The sequence below is a fragment of the Macaca thibetana genome, chromosome 3 (genome assembly GCF_024542745.1).
Source record: "Macaca thibetana thibetana isolate TM-01 chromosome 3, ASM2454274v1, whole genome shotgun sequence".
NCBI classification, from domain to species: Eukaryota; Metazoa; Chordata; class Mammalia; order Primates; family Cercopithecidae; genus Macaca; species Macaca thibetana.
In genome coordinates, this window is record NC_065580.1 from 84383284 (window position 1) to 84402819 (window position 19536).

Genomic DNA, 19536 nt, shown 5'->3' on the forward strand with positions numbered 1-19536 from the left:
GAAGGGGCCTAGGACAAAATAACTTAGATTATATGCGGTAAGTTATCTTCACAGCTATTTTTAAAAGAGTGGCAAGTGCATTGTGTAAGCATTTCAAACACCTTTCTTCACTTAACCTAGAACAAGAGTTGGCAAACTATGGCCTACCTATGGACCAAATGTAGCTAACAACCTGTTTTTATAAATAAAGTTTTATTGGAATACAGTCATGTTCTTCAACTTGTGCATTGTATATGGCTGATTTTGCATTAGCAGAAATGAGTCGTTATAAGAGATCATATGGCCAAGGACATTGAAATATTTATGATCTTGAACAGAAAAAGCATACTGAACCCTGGGCTAGAACATATCGCCCTCTTACAATTGACATATGAACATGAACTTTCACTCAATCTGAGAAGTCAGTGAGAACTCCTATAATAACAGTATCTAACATACTTGACTCACATTCTTTACCTTTTGGAAAGAAAACAGTTTCTGGCTTCCCCACCCAGCATCACCAAGTTCACAGCAGTGTTAGCAGAAAAGATATTTAAATGGTTTCTTAATGTTCAGATGCCAGCTTCTGACTTTCTTATTAAAAAAATAAAACCCTACATATATAACGACTGTGGACAACTCTATGCTAATTGGTAGCCCCCCTACCCTTCTGCTGCTAAATCTTTTCGAATCGTTTGTTCCTGTCAGACTGTCACAACAAAAAAAGTTTCAGGCCCTAGACAAATACCACGTGAGGACATATTCCTAATCTTGTTATCTCTATAACTGGTTGTAACAGAGACTCACCCCCAGAGACAGAGTGGCATTAAAGTACAGTCAAGACATTTACAAATAAATTACTGCCTGAAAAAATCATAACAAGTGAAACAGCATTTCATCCACAAAGAGCACACTTGAAAATCCGTTATCAAAGTCAATTTGCTATTTCCACCCTACATTAGCCTAATATGATGCACACGAGGCACAGTCGGTGGTGTTCCAGCACAGACTCTCTACAAAATAAGGATTTAAGGATTTCAAACTATCTGAGAAACTGCATTACTGGTCAAGATAATGGCATTTTTATAACAAATGAAAAATAGCAGCTGAAATGCACAAGGGCATGAGATTGGGCATGAACAATCTGGTTTAAACCGAATCCCACCATCTGCCACTTCAGGCATCATTCTGAAGCAGGTCAGTGCTGCACCTATTTTAGGTTTTAAATCAGTATCAGCTACAGTGACAGCCATGAGACAGAGGGATAACTTTTCTAACTGTCCTTTTTCCATTATTGCACTGATAATAAAAACACCACCTTCCTTGCCAAAAACTAATTTTGCCCCAACCTAAAAGACACTTTACTCCCAAAAGAACATGATCACAGTAGACAAATGGATGACTTGTTGGAAACATTGAGGACACCTTCAGTCTACATTAAACCCTTTATACAGGTGTGGCTGGCAAGATGAGTGAATAGAAAGAGCTCTGGTCTGCAGCTCCCAGAGAGATCAACGCAGAAGGCAGGTGATTTCTGCATTTCCAACTGAGGTACCTGTCTCATCTCATTGGGACTGGTTAGGCAGTGGATGCAGTCCATGGAGGGTGAGCCAAAGCAGTGTGGGACGTTGCCTCACCCAGGAAGCACAAAGGGTTGGGGAACTCCCTCCCCTGACCAAGGAAAGCCCTGAGACACTGCGTCGTGAGGAATGGGGCATTCCAGGCCAGATACTACACTTTTCCCATGGTCTTTGCAACCCACAGACCAGAGATTCCCACAGGTGCCTACACCACCAGAGCCCTGGGTTTCAAGAACAAAACTGGGTGGCTATTTGAGCAGACACAGACCTAGCTGCAGGAGTTTTTTTTTTTTTTTTTTTTTTTTTTTTTCATACCACAGTGGCACCTGGAATGCCAGTGAGATATAACCGTTCACTCCCCTGGAAAGGGGGCTGAGGCCAAGGAGCCAAGTGGTCTAGCTTGGTGAATCCCACCCCCACAGAGCCCAGCAAGCTAAGATCCTCTGGCTTGAAATCCAACTCAGCGATCTGAAGTCAACCTAGGATGCTTGAGACTGGTGCGGGGAGGGGCATCTGCCATTACTGAGGCTCGAGTAGGCTGTTTTCTCCTCACAGTGTAAAAAAAAAAGCCTCCTGGAAGCTCGAGCTGGGTGGAGCCCGCCACAACAACAACTGACAGGCAATATAACCGGCTAGCATGATAATGGCAGGATCAAATTCACACATAGAAGTATTAACTTTAAATGTAAATGGGCTCAATGCCCCTGTTAAAAGACACAGACTGGCAAATTGCATAAAGAGTCAAGACCCATAGTTGTGCTGTATTGAGGAGACCCATTTCACATGCAAAGACACACATAGGCTCAAAATAAAGGGATGAAGGAATATTTTCCAAGAATATGGAAAGCAAAAAAAAAAAAGCGGTGTTTGCAATCCTAGTCTCTATAAACAGACTTTAAACCAACAAAGATCAAAAAGGACAAAAAAGGGCATTACATAATGGTAAAGGAATCAATGCAACAAGAAAAGCTAACTATCCTAAATATAGATGCACCCAATACAGGAGCACTTAAATTCATAAAGCAAGTTCTTAGAGACCTACAAAGAGACTGAGACTCCCACACAATAATCATGGGAGACTTTAACACCCCATTGACAATATTAGACAGATCAACGAGACAGAAAATTAACAAGGATATCCAGGACTTGACCTCAGCTCTGCACCAAGCAGACCTAATAGACATCTACAGAACTCTCCACCCCAAAGCAACAGAATATACATTCTTCTCACCACCACATCACACTTATTCTAAAATTGACCACATAATTGGAAGTACAACACTCCTCAGCAAATGCAAAATAACAGAACTCATAACAAACAGTCTCTCAGGCCACAGTGCAATCAAATTAGAACTCAGGATTAAGAAACACACGACTACATGGAAACTGAACATCCTGCTCCTGAATGACTACTGGGTAAATAACAGAATTAAGGCAGAAATAAATAAGTTCTTTGAAACAAATGAGAACAAAGATACAACATACTAGAATCTCTGGGACACAGCTAAAGCAGTGGTTAGAGGGAAATTTATAGCACTAAATTCCCACAGGAGAAAGCAGGAAAGATCTAGAGAAGCAAGAGCAAACAAATTCAAAGGCTAGATTCTTGAGGAATTGCTACACATGAGAAAGTGGGAAAGATCTAAAATCGATACCTTAACATCACAATTAAAAGAACTAAAGAAGCAGCAGCAAACATATTCAAAAGCTAGCAGAATACAAGAAATAACTAGATGGGAGCAGAACTGAAGGAGATAGAGACATGAAAAACCCCTCAAAAAATCAATGAATCCAGGAGCTGACTTTTTGAAAAAATTAACAAAATAGATAAACCACTGGCCAGACAAATAAAGAAGAAAAGAGAGAAGAATCAAATAGACAGAATAAAGAATAATAAAGGGGATATCACCACTGATCCCACAGAAATACAAATTACCATCAGACAATACTATAAACACCTCTACACAAATAAACTAGAAAATCTAGAAGAAATGGATAAATTCCTGGACACATACACCCTCCCAAGACTAAACCAGGAAAAAATCAAATCCGTGAATAGATAAATAGCAAGTTCTGAAATTGAGGCAGTAATTAATAACCTACCAAACAAAAAAGCTTAGGACCACATGGATTCACAGCTGAATTCTCTCAGAGCTACAAAGACAAGCTGGTACCATTCTTTCTGAAATGATTCCAACAATAGAAAAAGAGGGAATCCCCCCAACTTATTTTATGAGGCCAGCATCATCCTAATACCAAAACCTGGCAGAGACACAGCAAAAAATAAAAACACAATTTCAGGTCAATATCCCTGAACATCGGTGAAAAAATCTTCAGTATAATACTGGCAAACTGAATCTAGCAGCACATTAAAATGCTTATCCACCACGGTCAAGTCAGCTTCCTCCTTGGGATGCAAGGCCGGTTCAACATATGCAAATCAAAAAATGTAATCGGTCACATAAACAGAACCAATGACAAAAACCACATGATTGTCTCAATAGATGCAGAAAAGGCCTTTGATAAAATTCAACACCGCTTCATGCTAAAAACTCTCAATAAACTAGGTATTGATGGAACGTACCTCAAAATAATAAGAGCTGTTTATGACAAACCCACAGCCAATATCATACTGAATAGGTAAAAGTTGGAAGCATTCTCTTTGAAAACCAGCACAGGACAAGGATGCCCTCTCTCACCACTCCTATTCAGTGTAGTATTGGAAGTTCTGGCCAGGGCAATCAGGCAAGAGAAAGAAATAAATGGTATTCAAATAGGAAGAGAGGAAGTCAAATTGTCTCCGTTTGCAGATGACATGATTGTATATTTAGAAAACCCTATTGTCTCAGCCCAAAATCTCCTTAAGTTGAAAAGCCACTTTGGCAAAGTCTCAGAATACAAAACCAGTATGCAAAAATCATAACCATTTCTATACACCAATAATAGACAAACCATAAGTGAACTCCCACTCACAATTGCTACAAAGAGAATAAAATACCTAGGAATACAACTTACAAGGGATGTGAAGGACCTCTTCAAGGAGAACTACAAACCACTGCTCAAGGAAATAAGAGAAAACACAAACAAATGGAAAAACATTCCATGCTCATGGATAGGAATAATCAATATTGTAAAAATGACTCTTCTGTCCAAAGTAATTTGTAGATTCAAGGCTATGCCCATCAAACTACCATTGACTTTCTTTACAGAATTAGAAAAAACTACTTTAAATTTCATATGGAACCAAAAACAGAGCCCATATAGCCAAGACAATCCTAAGCCAAAAGAACAAAACTGGAGGCATCACACTACCTGACTTCAAACTATCCTACAAGGCTACAGTAACCAAAACAGCATGGTATGGGTACCAAAATAGACATATAGACCAATAGAACAGAACAGAGGCCTCAGAAATAACACCACACATCTACAACCATCTGATCTTTGACAAACCTTATGAAAACAAACAATGGGGAAAGGACTCCCTATTTAATAAATGGTGTTGGGAAAACTGGCTAGCCATATGCAGAAAACTGAAACTGGACCCCTTCCTTACACCTTATACAAAAATTAACTCAGGATGGATTAAAGACATAAATGTAAGACCTAAAACCATAAAAACCCTAGAAGAAAACCTAGGCAATACCATTCAGGACATAGTCATGGGCAAAGACTTCATGACTAAAACCCCACAAGCAATGGCAACAAAAGCAAACATTGACAAATGGGATCTAACTAAACTAAAGAACTTTGGCACAGCAAAAGAAACTATCAGCAGAGTGAACAGGCAACCTATAGAATGGGAGAACATTTTTGCAATCTATCCATCTGACAAAAGGATAATATCCAGAATCTACAGGGAACTTAAACAAAATTACATGAAAAAAACAACCCCATCAGCAAGTGGCTGAAGGATATGAATAGACACTTCTCAAAAGAAGACATTTATGCGGCCAACAAACATATGAAGAAAAGCTCAAAATCACAATGAGATACCATCTCATGCCAGTTAGAATGGCGATCATTAAAAAGTCAGGAAACAACAGATGCTGGAGAGGATGTAGAGAAATAGGAACACTTTTACCCTGTTGGTGGGAGTGTAAATTAGTTCAACCATTGTGGAAGACAGTGTGGCAATTCCTCAAGGATCTAGAAACGGAAATATCATTTGACCCATCAATCCCATTACTGGGTATATACCCAAAGGATTATAAACCATTCTCCTCTAAAGACACATGCACATGTATGTTTATTTCAGCACTGTTCACAATAGCAAAGACTTGGAACCAACCGAAATGTGCATCAATGATAGACTGGATAAAGAAAATGTGGCACATAAACACCATGAAGTAATATGCAGCCTTAAAAAAGGATGAGTTCATGTCCTTTGCAGGGGTATGGATGAAGCTAGAAACCATTCTCAGTAAACTAACACAGGAACAGAACACCAAACACTGCTTGTTCTCACTCATAATTGGGAGTTGAACAATGAGAACACATGGACACAGACAGGGGAGCATCACACATCAGGGCCTGTCAGGGGATGGAGGGCAAAGGGAGGGATGGCATTAGGAGAAATACCTATTGTAGGTGACGGGTTGATGGGTGCAGCAAACCACCATGGCACTTAAAGTATAATAATTTTTATTTTTATTTTTTTTATTTTTTTATTTTTTATTTTATTTATTTTTTTTTTTGAGACGGAGTATCGCTCTGTCGCCCAGGCTGGAGTGCAGTGGCCGGATCTCAGCTCACTGCAAGCTCCGCCTCCCGGGTTCCCGCCATTCTCCTGCCTCAGCCTCCCGAGTAGCTGGGACTACAGGCGCCCGCCACCTCGCCCGGCTAGTTTTTTGTATTTTTAGTAGAGACGGGGTTTCACCGTGTTAACCAGGATGGTCTCAATCTCCTGACCTCGTGATCCGCCCGTCTCGGCCTCCCAAAGTGCTGGGATTACAGGCTTGCGCCACCGCGCCCGGCCAATAATTTTTAAAAACCTTTATTCAGCAGGACAAAGAAAAAGTAAGAAATTAATTAAATGATTTGCACACATATTTCTCTCTGCCAGTTTAGTGTTACTCATACTAGATAAAAAGAAGACAAATGTCAGTGAAAAAAATGTCTACTCTCTGTCTTTCTCCCACTGAGACTCTTTTACAGTTTCAATATTAATCAAAGTGGCTCACTGTATTGCTTCTGTGGAATTAGGATTGGTATTAAGAGGGTTTTCTTTTTTATGAACTTTTATTGTTATTTTGCCTTTATGTTTATTTTTTAGAGAGAGACATTGAGATTTTATTTAAGGAACTGGGTCCCATGATTGTTGGGACTGCGGGTCTGAAATCTGTAGGACAGACCAGGAGGCTGAAATCTCAGGCAGGTGTTGATGCTGCAGTCTTGAGTCAGAATTTCCTCTCCTGGAAACTTCAGTTCTGCTCTTATGTCCTTCAACTAATTGGATGAGGCCCACCCACATCATCATGTGCAATCTTCTTAATTTAAAGTGGACTGATTATAGATGTTAATCACATCTATCAAATGCCTTAATGGCAACCCCTAAATAAGTGTTTGATTGGATAACCAGGTACCATAGCTTGGGCAACTTGATGCATAAAGCCAGCCGTCGCAAGTACCCTTTGGGGATTTTTATGTTGTTGTTGTTATTTTGATTATTATTATTTTAATTTATTATTATTATTTTCAACTTTTATTTTAGATTCCAGGGTTAGATGTGCAGGTCTGCTACCTGGGTGTATTGTTTGTTGCTGAGGTTTGGGGTATGAATGATCCTGTCACCCAAGTCCTGAACATAGTACCCAAGAGCTAGTTTTTCAACCACTGCTCCTTTCTCTCCTTCCCCTGATAGTGGTCCCCAGTCTCTATGGTGGCTATCTGATATGGTTTGGCTGTGTCCCCACCCAGATCTCATCTTGAATTCCCAAAAGTTGTGGAAGGGACCTGGTGGGAGGTAATTGAATCATGGGGGCAGGTCTTTCCCATACTGTTCTTGTGATAGTGAATAAGTCTCATGAGATCTAATGGCTTTATAAGGCAGAGTTTCCCTGCAGAAGCTCTCTCCCTCTCTTTGCCTGCTGCCATCCATGTAAGACATGACTTGCTCCTCCTTACCCATGACAATGACTGTGATGCTTCCCCAGCCATGTGAAACTGTAAGTCCATTAAGCTTATTTCTTTTGTAAATTGCCCAGTCTTGGGTATGTCTTTATCAGCAGCATGAAAATGGACTAATACAGTAAATTGGTACCAGTAGAGTGGGGCGCTGCTGCACAGATACCTGAAAATGTGGAAATGACTTTGGAACTGGGTAACAGGCAGGGGTTGGAACAGTTTGGAGGGCTCAGAAGAAGATAGGAAAATATGGGAAAGTTTGGAACTCCCTAGACTTGTTAAATGGCTTTGACCAAACTGCTGATAATGATATGCACAATTAAATCCAGGCTGAGGTGGTCTCAGATGGAGATGAGAAACTTGTTAGGAACTGGAGCAAAGGTGATTGTTGTTATGTTTTAGCAGAGAGACTGGTGGCATTTTGCCCCTGCCCTAGAGATATGTGGAACTTTGAACTGAGAGAGATGATTTAGGGTATCTGATGGAAGAAATTTCTAAGCAGCAAAGCATTCAAGAGGTTACTTGGGTGATGTTAAAGGCATTCAGTTTTATAAGGAAAGCTGAACACAAAAGTTTGGAAAGTTTGCAACCAGACAATGGGGTAAAAAAGAAAATCCCATTTTCTGAGGAGAAATTCAAGCCAGCTGCAGAAATTTACATAAGTAATGAGGAGCCCAATGTTAATCCCAAGAAAATGGGGAAAATGTCCCAAAGGCATGTCAGAGGTCTTCATGGCAGCCCCTCTTATCACAGGCCCGGAGGCCTAGGAGGAAAAAGTGGTTTCGTCGGCTCGGCCCAGGTTCCTCATGCTGTATGCAGCCAAAGGACTTGGTGCCTTACATCCCAGATGCTTCGGCTGTGGCTGAAAGAGGCCAACGTAGAGTTCTGGCCATGGCTTCAGAGGGTGCAAGCCACAAGCCTTGGCAGGTTCCACATGGTGTTGAGCCTGCCAGTGCACAGAAGTCAAGAATTGGGGTTTGGGAACCTCCACTTAGATTTCAAAGGATGTGTGGAAATGCCTGGATTACCAGGCAGAAGTTTGCTGCAGGTGTGGGGCTTTCATGTAGAACCTCTGCTAGGGCAGTGCAGAAGAGAAATGTGGGGTGAGAGCCCCCACACAGAGACCTTACTGGAGCACCACCTATTGGAACTGTGAGAAGAGGACCACCATCCTCCAGATTCCAGAATGGCAGATTCACTGACAGCTTGCACTGTGCCCCTGGAAAAGCTACAGATGTGAAAGCAGACAATGCCAGCCCATGAAAGCAGACAGGAGGGATGCTATAGCCTGCAAAGCCACAGGGGCAGAGCTGCCCAAGGCCATGGGAACCCACCTTTTGCATCAGTGTGACCTGGATGTGAGACATGAAGTCGAAGGAGATTATTTTGGAGCTTTAAGATTTGACTACCTTGTTGGATTTTGGACTTGCATGGAGCCTGTAGCCCCTTTGTTTCAGCTAATCTCTTCCATTTGGAATGGCTGTATTTACCCAATGCCTATACTCCCATTGTATCTAGGAGGTAACTAACTTGCTTTTGACTTTAAAGACTAAGACTTACCTTGTCTCAGATGAGACTTTGGATTGTGGACTTTGAGTTAATGGTGAAATGAGTTAAGTCTTTGTGGGACTGTTAGGAAGGCATGATTGGTTTTGAAATGTGAGGACATGAGATTTGGGTGGGGCCAGAAGTGGAATTATATGTTTTGGCTCTGTCCCCACCCAAATTTCACTTTGAATTCCCACATGTTGTGGGAGGGACCTGGTGGGAGGTAATTTAATCATGGGGACAGGTCTTTCCTGTGCTGTTCTCGTGGTAGTGAACATGTCTCATGATATCTGATGGCTTTATAAGGCAGAGTTTTCCTGCACAAGCTGTCTCTTTGCCTTCTGCCATCCATGTAAGATTTTTCTCTTTGCTCCTCCTTGCCTTCTGCCATGATTGTGAGGTTTCCCCAGCAATGTGGAACTGTAAGTCTACTAAAACTCCTTCTTTTGTAAATTGCCCAGTCTTAGGTATGTCTTCAGCAGCAGCAAGAAAACAGACTAAGAGGCCATCTTTATGTTCATGAGTACCCAACGTTTAGTTTCCATTAAGAGGATTTTCTTACCAATGAGAATCACTCTGTCAGTGATTATCACTTTAGTAATATGCTCCACGACTTACATGTATATATTGCATGTATTCCTTTGTGTATCTAATATTCCATTCCATTAAAAATAGTGAAAAGATATAATTGTTTTTAAAAATCCTTTGAGAAGTGATGATTCTCAAATCATCACATGATGGGAAAGACCTACCCCTGACTCTGTTAACTTATTGATCTAATTGAAATGGCAAGAAGAAATCTCAGGGAATTACTTCAGCATCACTATCCTCGCTAAAGTGGCCATAGTCTTTGCTTTTGTTCTTAGGAGAATCTCAATCTCTGAACCTTTCAGGTAGGTCTTCTTAGATCTAAGAACTTCAGTGATACAATCCAATAGGTAAACTAAATAGGGTTAATTATAATTCAAATGTCCCACCGGTATTGTCTTCCATGGTAAGAAAATATACTGTTATCAATATAATTAGGAGTTAGTGGAAAGAGCTATTAGTATCTCTATCACTACCTCCATGACACATTATAATTTTGTCTTAACACTGAGCCTGCTGGAAATGCTATTAACGTGCCTGTCAAAACTGAGGAATAAACATTTAGATTATAGCTTCTAGACAGAGTTGAATATTTGATTCCCCAATTCTAAACAAATACATATAATTTGTATATTTTATAGAAATTTTTTACAAATATTTTCTGCTTACTCAAATAATAGCACATAATGCCATAAAGAGAAACTATGATGTTATAAAGAGAAAATAATTATACAAAGGTTAAGAGAACAATTTTTCCAAAAGTAGAGAAGAGCTCAGTTGCACTTTCATAGTTCCACATGGAATAAGTCAATGCAGGGGATACACATTTTACATTGACCTGAAAATTAGTATTAGTAGTTCTAATGTTATGTTGATATGTTTTTAGATTGTTCACCACTTAGATCAACAAAACGAAGTGGAGTCATTCCTTCAACAAATATTTACTGAATACTTGCTATACCCTGTGGAGAACAGAAGATGGTTTGCAATGAAAGGTGTCTCTGGAAAAAAGTGACACCTGAGTGAGTTCTTAAAAGTTAGCTAGGTCAGTGGGGGGAAAGGAAAGTCTTCAAAATAGCAGAAGCAAAGACGCAGTGCAGAAGAGCTAATGGTGTCTGACAAAAATGCAAGCAGTTTGGCATTACTGAGGCATAAAATGTAAGGGAGCAGCTAGCTGGAGGTGCCGCTGAAGATACAGGCAAGGATCAGAGAAGAGAGCTTTTGCTCTGAGTTAAGCAGTTTGGGATATATCTCCTAAATTACAAGAAGACATTCAAAGACTTTAAGCACAGGGTTCCATGTGTTTAAATCTGCATTTCTGAAGAATCATTCCAGCAGCTGGGTTGAAGATGGATTTGACTGGGACAAGAAAGGGAAAATAAGACCGATTAATAAACTAATGAAGAAGCAGCAGATGGATAAGGGATAATGAGAATGTAAACTAGGCTGATGACTTTAGGGATGGATTAGAAAGGATGGATTAGGATTTTAAAATTATCTATATTCTGTGATTAATTATATATGGTTGGTATATACAAGGGAGGGGTAACTTTATTACAAATTTCTATCCACAGTTCCTGGCCATGATTCTATCAACTGAGATAGAAAATATAGGATGAGGAAAGAAATTTGGTAGGGAAAGATAATTTTGCTTTTCAACATATTGCTTGTAAATTTTCTATGGGACAATCATTGGTTGATGTCCAGTAGACTGTAGGATATATATCTGGGGAGGGGTTTGGACCATGCATTTAAGCTTAGAAGATGCAACTATGTGAGTAGATTAGATAACCCAGTGAGCATGAGAAACTGGGGTGGATGAAAAGAAGATAGAGACAAAGAAAAAACAGTAAGAAAGATGTAAGACCCAGGAAAATGCCGTATCACAAAAGCCAAGTGAAGGATTAACCCACATGGCAAATACAGCAGAGAAGACTAGGAAAAAAAAAGACTAGGAAAGGCCTCAGTTAGCTATTAGAAACAATTAGAAGCCATATTATAGTGGAAAAATAAATAAATAAAAGGTGAATGTGTTACTATGGTCAGGCAAAATAATGGGGCACGTTCTCAAATATCAATAATAAGAAAATAAAACCCAATACTAATTTTTGTTATTTCATCAGGGACCTAGTACTATATGACAATTTTTCTAAATCTCTGACTCTATACTTAATGTGCATTAGATTGTAATAGACCAATTTTTTTTTTCTTTGAGACAGAGTCTCGCTCTGTTGCCCTGGTTGGAGTGCAGTGGCGTGATCTCAGCTCACTGCAACCTCCGCCTCCTGGGTTCAAGCGATTTTCCTGCCTCAGCCTCCAGAGTAGCTGGGATTACAGGCGCACGTCACCATGCCCGTCTACTTTTTGTATTTTTAGTAGAGACGGGATTTCACTAAGTTGGTCAGGGGGGTCTTGATCTCCTGACTTTGTGATCCACCCGTCTTGGCCTCCCAAAGTGCTGGGATTACAGGTGTGAGCCACTGTGCCCAACCAATAGAACAAATTTTAAAAGATGGAGTAATACCAACATTAAAAGGCAGACAATATTGCTGCATGATAGAAACAGTACCTAAGAAAAATAGGAGTAGAAAGGAAAAATAAACAAGGTAGATTTAGGATGTGAAAAGTAGTTAATGGCACACTACAATTTTTAAGTCCTTTGAAAACAATTCTCCATGAGGACATTCTCACAAAGGGCCGATTTCTATCCATCCTCATGTTAGTAGAAAATGTCTCATGTTTATATACTAGATGAAGGACAGCACATGGCTTGCTTTGGGGTCATGTAACATTATCAAGCCACATTATATGCTGAGCAAATGTGTTCTCTAAAACATGACCATAAATTGTGAGTCACCATATTTTCTACCTATTTCCGTTTTTTTTGAAGAGTAGTAGAAGACAATAGTAGCTTAAAATCTGATTCATAGGCAAAAACGGCTTCCCTAGAAAAGAAACAATTTCACAAAACCACTGATGAAGTTCAGAAGATTCAATCATCGACCTCAAGTTTTAAGTGAGACTCATACTTTTCCCTCACTTTGACCAGAATATATTGCTGCTGCAAAGCAATTTGCACTTTAAAACTTTAAAGAGAGCAGAAAGGACTAGACTTGCCAGAAGGCACTTGGGCAATTGTCACAGGCAGATTGTTTATTCCACCAAGAGGTTTATTATTATTTTCATAGTATTCTGCAAAGATCAAGAGAAAGTGCTAACAGGCTACGGTTTTTATAAAGGTGGAGTTTAAAGTATTATAAAGAAATAAACCATCAAATTGCTTGACAGTTTATACAGGTAGGTTGTTCATATAACTATATGAGCAAGGAATATACTTTATTTTTATTAGTTCCAGAACTGTGTGGCCCACAGTCAGTTCAATCAGAACAGACTGAACAATCTGAACAATCAGAAGAGCTTTTCTTAATTTTTGTCTGATTTTTTACCAAAATTCTGCAAGTGATTCATTGTTTGACTGCAGTAAACCAGTAATGTTTGAAACAAGAATCAGTGTTGGCATCAGAAATCATAAGTCCGTCCTTTTTCAAGTTCAAATACAATTAATAAGAATTGCAAAAATTCACTAATGAAAGCAAAAATCTCAGGACTTATGAGGAAAGCAAGAAAAAAAAAGGATCTCCCTTTTTAATGACACATAAAGGGAAGAAATCAAGGTCCTATTATGTTTCTCACTCTGAAATAAAATTGCCCAAGCTGGGAACCTGAAGATCATGTGTGTCATTTCTCTATGGGTGCCATAACAAAGTATCGCCAACTGGATTTTTTAAGCCACCCAGAAATTTGTCAAATGGTTCTAGATGTTAGAAGTTCACTATCGAAGTGTTGGCAGGGTTGGTTCCTGCTGAGAGTTGAGAAGTAGAATCTGTTCCATGTCTCTCCCCTGGCTTCTGGTGATTTACTGCCAATCTTTGGCATTCCTTGATTTGTGGACATGTCACCCCAATCTCTGTCTTCATATTCACATTCCATACTCCCTGCATGCATGTATCCAATTGTGATGGTTAATATTACATGTCAACTTGACTAGATTGAAGGAAGCAAAGTATTGCTCTTGGGTGTCTCTGGGAAGGTGTTGCCAAAGGAGAGTAACACTCGAGTAAGTGGACTGGGAGAGGCAGATCCACCCTCAATCCGGGTGGGCACCATCTAATCATCTGCCCGGGTAGCTAGGATAAAAGCAGGCAGAAGAACGTGGAAAGACTAGACTGGCTAAGTCTTTTGGCCTCCATCTTTCCCCTGTGCTGGATGCTTACTGCCCTCGAACTCCAAATTCTTCAGCTTTTGGACTCTTGGACCTATACCGGTGGTGTGACAGGGGCTTGAAGGCTTTTGGCCACAGACTGAAGGTTGCACTGTCGGCTTCGCTACTTTTGAGGTTTTGGGACTCGGGCTGGCTTCCTGGTTTCTCAGCTTACAGACGGCCTATTGTGGGACTTCACCTTGTGATTGTGTGAGTCATGTCTCCTAATAAACTCCCCTTTACGTATAGATCTATCCTCTTAGTCCTGTCCCTCTGGAGAACACTGACTAATACACCAATTGTCTTTCTTTTTTGTTTTTTTAATAAGAACACCAGTTGTATCGGAATAGAGACCCACCCTACTCCAGTATGGCTTTATCTTAATTGCATCTACAACTACCCTTTTCCAAATAGAAACACATTCTGAAATAGTAGGAGTTAGGACTTCAATTTATTAATTTTTTTTATGGGGAACACAACTCAACCCATAAAACATCTTAGATGTATCCATCTTTCCATGTACTATTGTCTTAAAGTTCGGTTTCATCCACCTTCACACTTCTCTAATGTTCAACTCTTTCTCTCCAGCTCCACTGCAACTGCCTTTGCAGTATCTTACTTCATCACCGAACCATGATTCCACAAGGGTAGGGCCTATGACCATTTTCTTTCCTCTACATAGGCCCACTGACCGACCTCATACTGGCTGTCTTTATTATTATTATTATTATTAATTTTGAGACCGAGTCTCTCTCTGTCACCCAGGCTGGAGTGCAGTGGCACGATCTCGGCTCACTGCAACCTCCACCTCCCGGGTTCAAGCAATTCTCTGCCTCAGCCTCCCAAGTAGCTCGGATTACAAGCACGTGCCACCATGCCCAGCTAATTTTTTTATTTTTAGCAGAAATGGGGTTTCACCATCTTGGCCACGCTGGTCTTGAACTCCTGATCTAGTGATCCACCCTCCTCAACCTCCCAAAGTGCTGAGATTACAGACGTGAGACACGGCACCTGGCCCTGGCTATCTCTTAATGTAATATCTATTTAGTGAATTTTAAGTAAAAGACTCCTCATTGGTTAGTAAAATATATTTCTAACTAGATTTCCAGGTTTTAAACTTAATCTTCACGTCAGTCCATTTTCCCCCACTGTTAACAGGCAGATCTTTGAAATATTTTTACCATACTCAAAAATGTTCAATGGCTTTTCATGACTTACAAGACAAAAATTCAAACACCTTAGGCTGGCACACAAAGAACTTTGTCTCGGCCTCAGTTTACCCATTGAGTCTCATCTCCATTACTTCCTCCCAACCCGATCCCATAAAAGCAGTAATTTTAGCTCCTTGACAACCTCATGCTCTCCTGTGCTTGCATGCCTTTGCAAATCTTCTCTTTGCCTAGAATATGTTTCTCACCCCATTAGCCCAAAGACAACCTTCTGTTTGAGTTCTTCATCAACCCTTTCACTGTGCATTTTATGTATACCTATAGCAGAATAGTCTGTATATTGTCTACTTAAATGAATGTTTTTGTGTCTTAGTTTCAGTGAGACTGAACAACCTGTGCTTCTTGAGGACCAAACACAAGGGTTTTTTTCATCTTTGTATTCTCAGCGTATTATATAAGGCAAGGGCAGGCACCGAATAAACATTTGCAGAATAAACAAATGCGTGGAAGAAAAACTATGTGCCCCAATGTTCATTTACAGAGATTACTTAGGACACATTTGTTGGAAATGTGATTTAAAGTGATTATAGCTCTTCCTCTAAATCCATAGCCAGAGTCAACAGAACAGATACTTCAATAATGGCCTCAATGTCAGCCTTCTATATACCTGTCAAAGCCAGGCACACCAGTGAGGAAAGGGTACACCAAGGTACGCCTTCGAACCCCCCTTTGTTTCTAATGCTTTACAAATATTTTCTGAGACTGAGGGAGAGAGGAAAACTCAATATACTTTGGTTTATAATCTACTGATGCCTAGTAAAGGCCATGACTCTAACAAACATAAGACAGGTGTGAGATAATATTTGTCCTTTGTTAAGCCACGTTAATTTAGCAGGCAGTTAACTAACTCTTGGCTCAGATAATCAAATCAAATCAAATATACTAAATTTAGCAATGACGAAGACGTTTTTATTTGTGTGTGTGTATGTGAAGTAGCAGCCATCCTTTATAACCTGATCATGGCCCATATAGAGATTTTTACCTTTAGGGTCAATGTTTGGGTGTTGAGGTTGAGTTTATTAAGGAATACAGTAGACTTCTTGATAGTGAGGGCAGTAGTGACATTAGCAAAAACGCTCTGAGGGGAAGCAGAATCTGAAGGTATGTAGCTATGAGGCATATGTGTTATTACCACGGACATCTACTCATCTATTTCTAGCTTTTGTCATTTGGGCATCATTTAATTATAGGAGTTGGTGGGCTAACGTTCCACAGCTCTGTTCATACATGGTGCATGATATACACAAGATGATTTCCCAGGCATTGAAAATGAAAGGGTGGCTTCTTTAATGAGGAAGATCAAAACTTATTGAGGAAGGTACATCTTCAAGTGAGTAACGTATGTCACATGAAATGTGTGAAAATATTTTATGTAAATATGTTGTGATGGCAGAACAAGAAGGAGCTAACATTGTCTCCATAGTCCATTAATAAAATAAATAAATAAATCAGGGTGTTTTATGAACCTTCCTCATGTCTGCATTGTATCACAAGAATACTTCCCAATGCAGAAGAGGAGAAACAGGGAGAAGAAATCAATGGTGCTTCTGTTTGAGCGTGGGTCAAGTTGGGCACTAGTGGAAAATTGGAGGACAGAGGAAGATAGAAGCCAAAGTGTCTCTGTCCTTCTCTCATTTCCTTGGATAGCGTCTTCAGCAGTGGCTAAGTCTCCTCCTTAACTCTGGCACAGGCCAAGCCTCCTAGCAGGTTTCTAGATTCCACATCACCTCCATACCAAGAGATCCTCCATACTACAGAATGGCAGCAGCTTCCTGCTGATACGAATCTCTGGGTTATCTAAACAACCTCTGTTTGGTTCCTCAGATCTTTCATCAAATGCACAACCCATTCTAGGCATTTAATTCCCTCTGTTTAAAATAATTTGTGATTTCTACTTTCCTATTTGACTTTGATACACTACGTATATCAGACAAATAAAATTAAGAATGGAAAATGTAAACCTTGTCTAAATCTGGGATCTTCTTTGTGCAAATAATTGAGTAGTTAGAAATTACTAATAATTATCTCATTTCTTCTTTCACATTTGTTTCATACTTTAAGATCAGCTTTTGAGTCCAAATTATTAATGTATTTTTTGAAACATCAGTGTCAGAAATTCTGAGATTTTTAAAAAAATATAGGCTGTTACACAACAATCAAATAAAGGCTATACACAACAACTAGCACAATACCAAAGAAGAAAATAAACACTATCAAATCTTTATAAACAGAAAATGCCAGTAATCCCACTTTGCTTGACCTTTGATATCTGTGATAACGGCATAATTATTCTAAGAAGAGAAACCGAATTTTATTTTTTATTCCAATGTAACAACAATAAAAGGTATACTATGAAACAAAAATGTAATACCAAAATGAATAAAAATAAATAATGATTTTAAAAACATAAATACCAATAATAACAACATCAAACAAATATTGATAAATTGCTATTCTGTGCTAAACATCACACTACCCCTAAACACTTAGTGAAGTCATCAACTCTCTGGGCCTCAAGTTCCTTTTGGGGAAACTGAAGAGCTTAGATTACAATAGTTTTTCCCAACCATTGATCCTCAGGTCTAGCAGTTTGTATAACTAAAGATAATATTAATTTACCTATTGCAACCTCCATTACTTAAATTAAAAAGCAAATAATTATGTAGGAGATGTTTGCTTTAGAGCAGTCTAGTTTATGGTCCTCTGAGAAGTTAGATGAGCTGGCTCATGACTCAGTTACCGTTTCTGACTCAGTTGATAACTCCTAGCTAGTACATTAGTTTTAAACAGCACATTGCTTTTTTAAATTCTCGGTCAAATGTTGTTTAATTTATATCCATAATTGACCATTTGTTAAAGACAGGAAGCACAGGGAACACTGATGTTGAAATGCAATAAGGAAACTAGGGACATAATAATATAATTCTGCAAATTTTGTTCATTTTCTCTTCATCAGATCAAAATTCTTGTGTGTATTTAGTACTTCAAAAATCCATTTGAAAAGCATAAACTAATGTAATGATTATTAAACACGGCTTTGAATAATGAGAAATAAAAAAGTTAACCAGCATACAATGTGTTATTTGCAGACATTTCAAATAACAATTTGAATATCTTCTTATCTACGCAGTCAGAAACAAAACATGATAATCATGAAAGTAAAACAGTCCATTTTTTTTTTTAAGTATGGAGCAAGAATTCTACACATCTGGTCATAATTTAGCAGCTTTTTTTTTTCATATTATGACATGCATTTTTAAAATGTATATTTCAATTGCTATTTATTCACAAAACCAAATATGCCACACTATTGTTTCTTTTTCAACAGATTTTGCCCTTTAAAATAAAATAAAATAAAATTTTTTTAGAAACTGATTTTTAATGGAAAAGGTGGAAATTTATATTTTTATGTATTATTTGTTCTTAAGATTGCACTTAAGTATTTTATATTTTTAAATAATTCATTTACCCAAAACTGTATCTATATATTTACTTACTTAAAATATATTTATGACCTGTCACCCAAAAATTATTTTAAAAATTAAAATTCTACAGACTGTGTGGAGCTGTATATTGGACCAAAAAGTTTTTCAAGTCAAAGGTGTTTGGGGAATGCTTCTCTTAGCTAATCTCCAAGACTTCATGAGTCCAGTGGCTTTGATGATCCAAATTAGACTATTCTGAAGGGAATTCTAATGTCATTATTTGGATCCTTAAATGACTAACTCAAAGAGAAAACAGAAAAAAAATTGTCTGCAAAAGAACCATCCATTAAAAATCTTATCTCTGTTTTCTACTTTCCCCTCCCTCTCTTCTCTCATCATGCCCTCTTTGTGGGTGTATGATGCAGTTTTGTACAGTCAGAAACAAAATCAGCCCTTATGAAAACATGCATGCCATCTAAAAATGTTTTTACAGAAACTTATTTGATTCACATTGGGAGAAAAGAAGGTTTCTGTTTGTGGCATTTGAAAGTCTGGGTTTTAGTATTTAGGATATCTATTTACTCTTTTCCCCCTTTATTTCCATTTATTTATTTATTTTTGAGATGAAGTTTTGCTCTTGTTGCCCAGGCTGGAGTGCAATGGCGTAATCTCTGCTCACTGCATCCTCCACCTCCCAGGTTCAAGGGATTCTTCTGCCTCAGCCTCCCGAGTAGCTGAGATTACAGGCACACATCTCCATGCCCAGCTAATTTTTGTATTTTTAGTAGAGACAAGGTTTC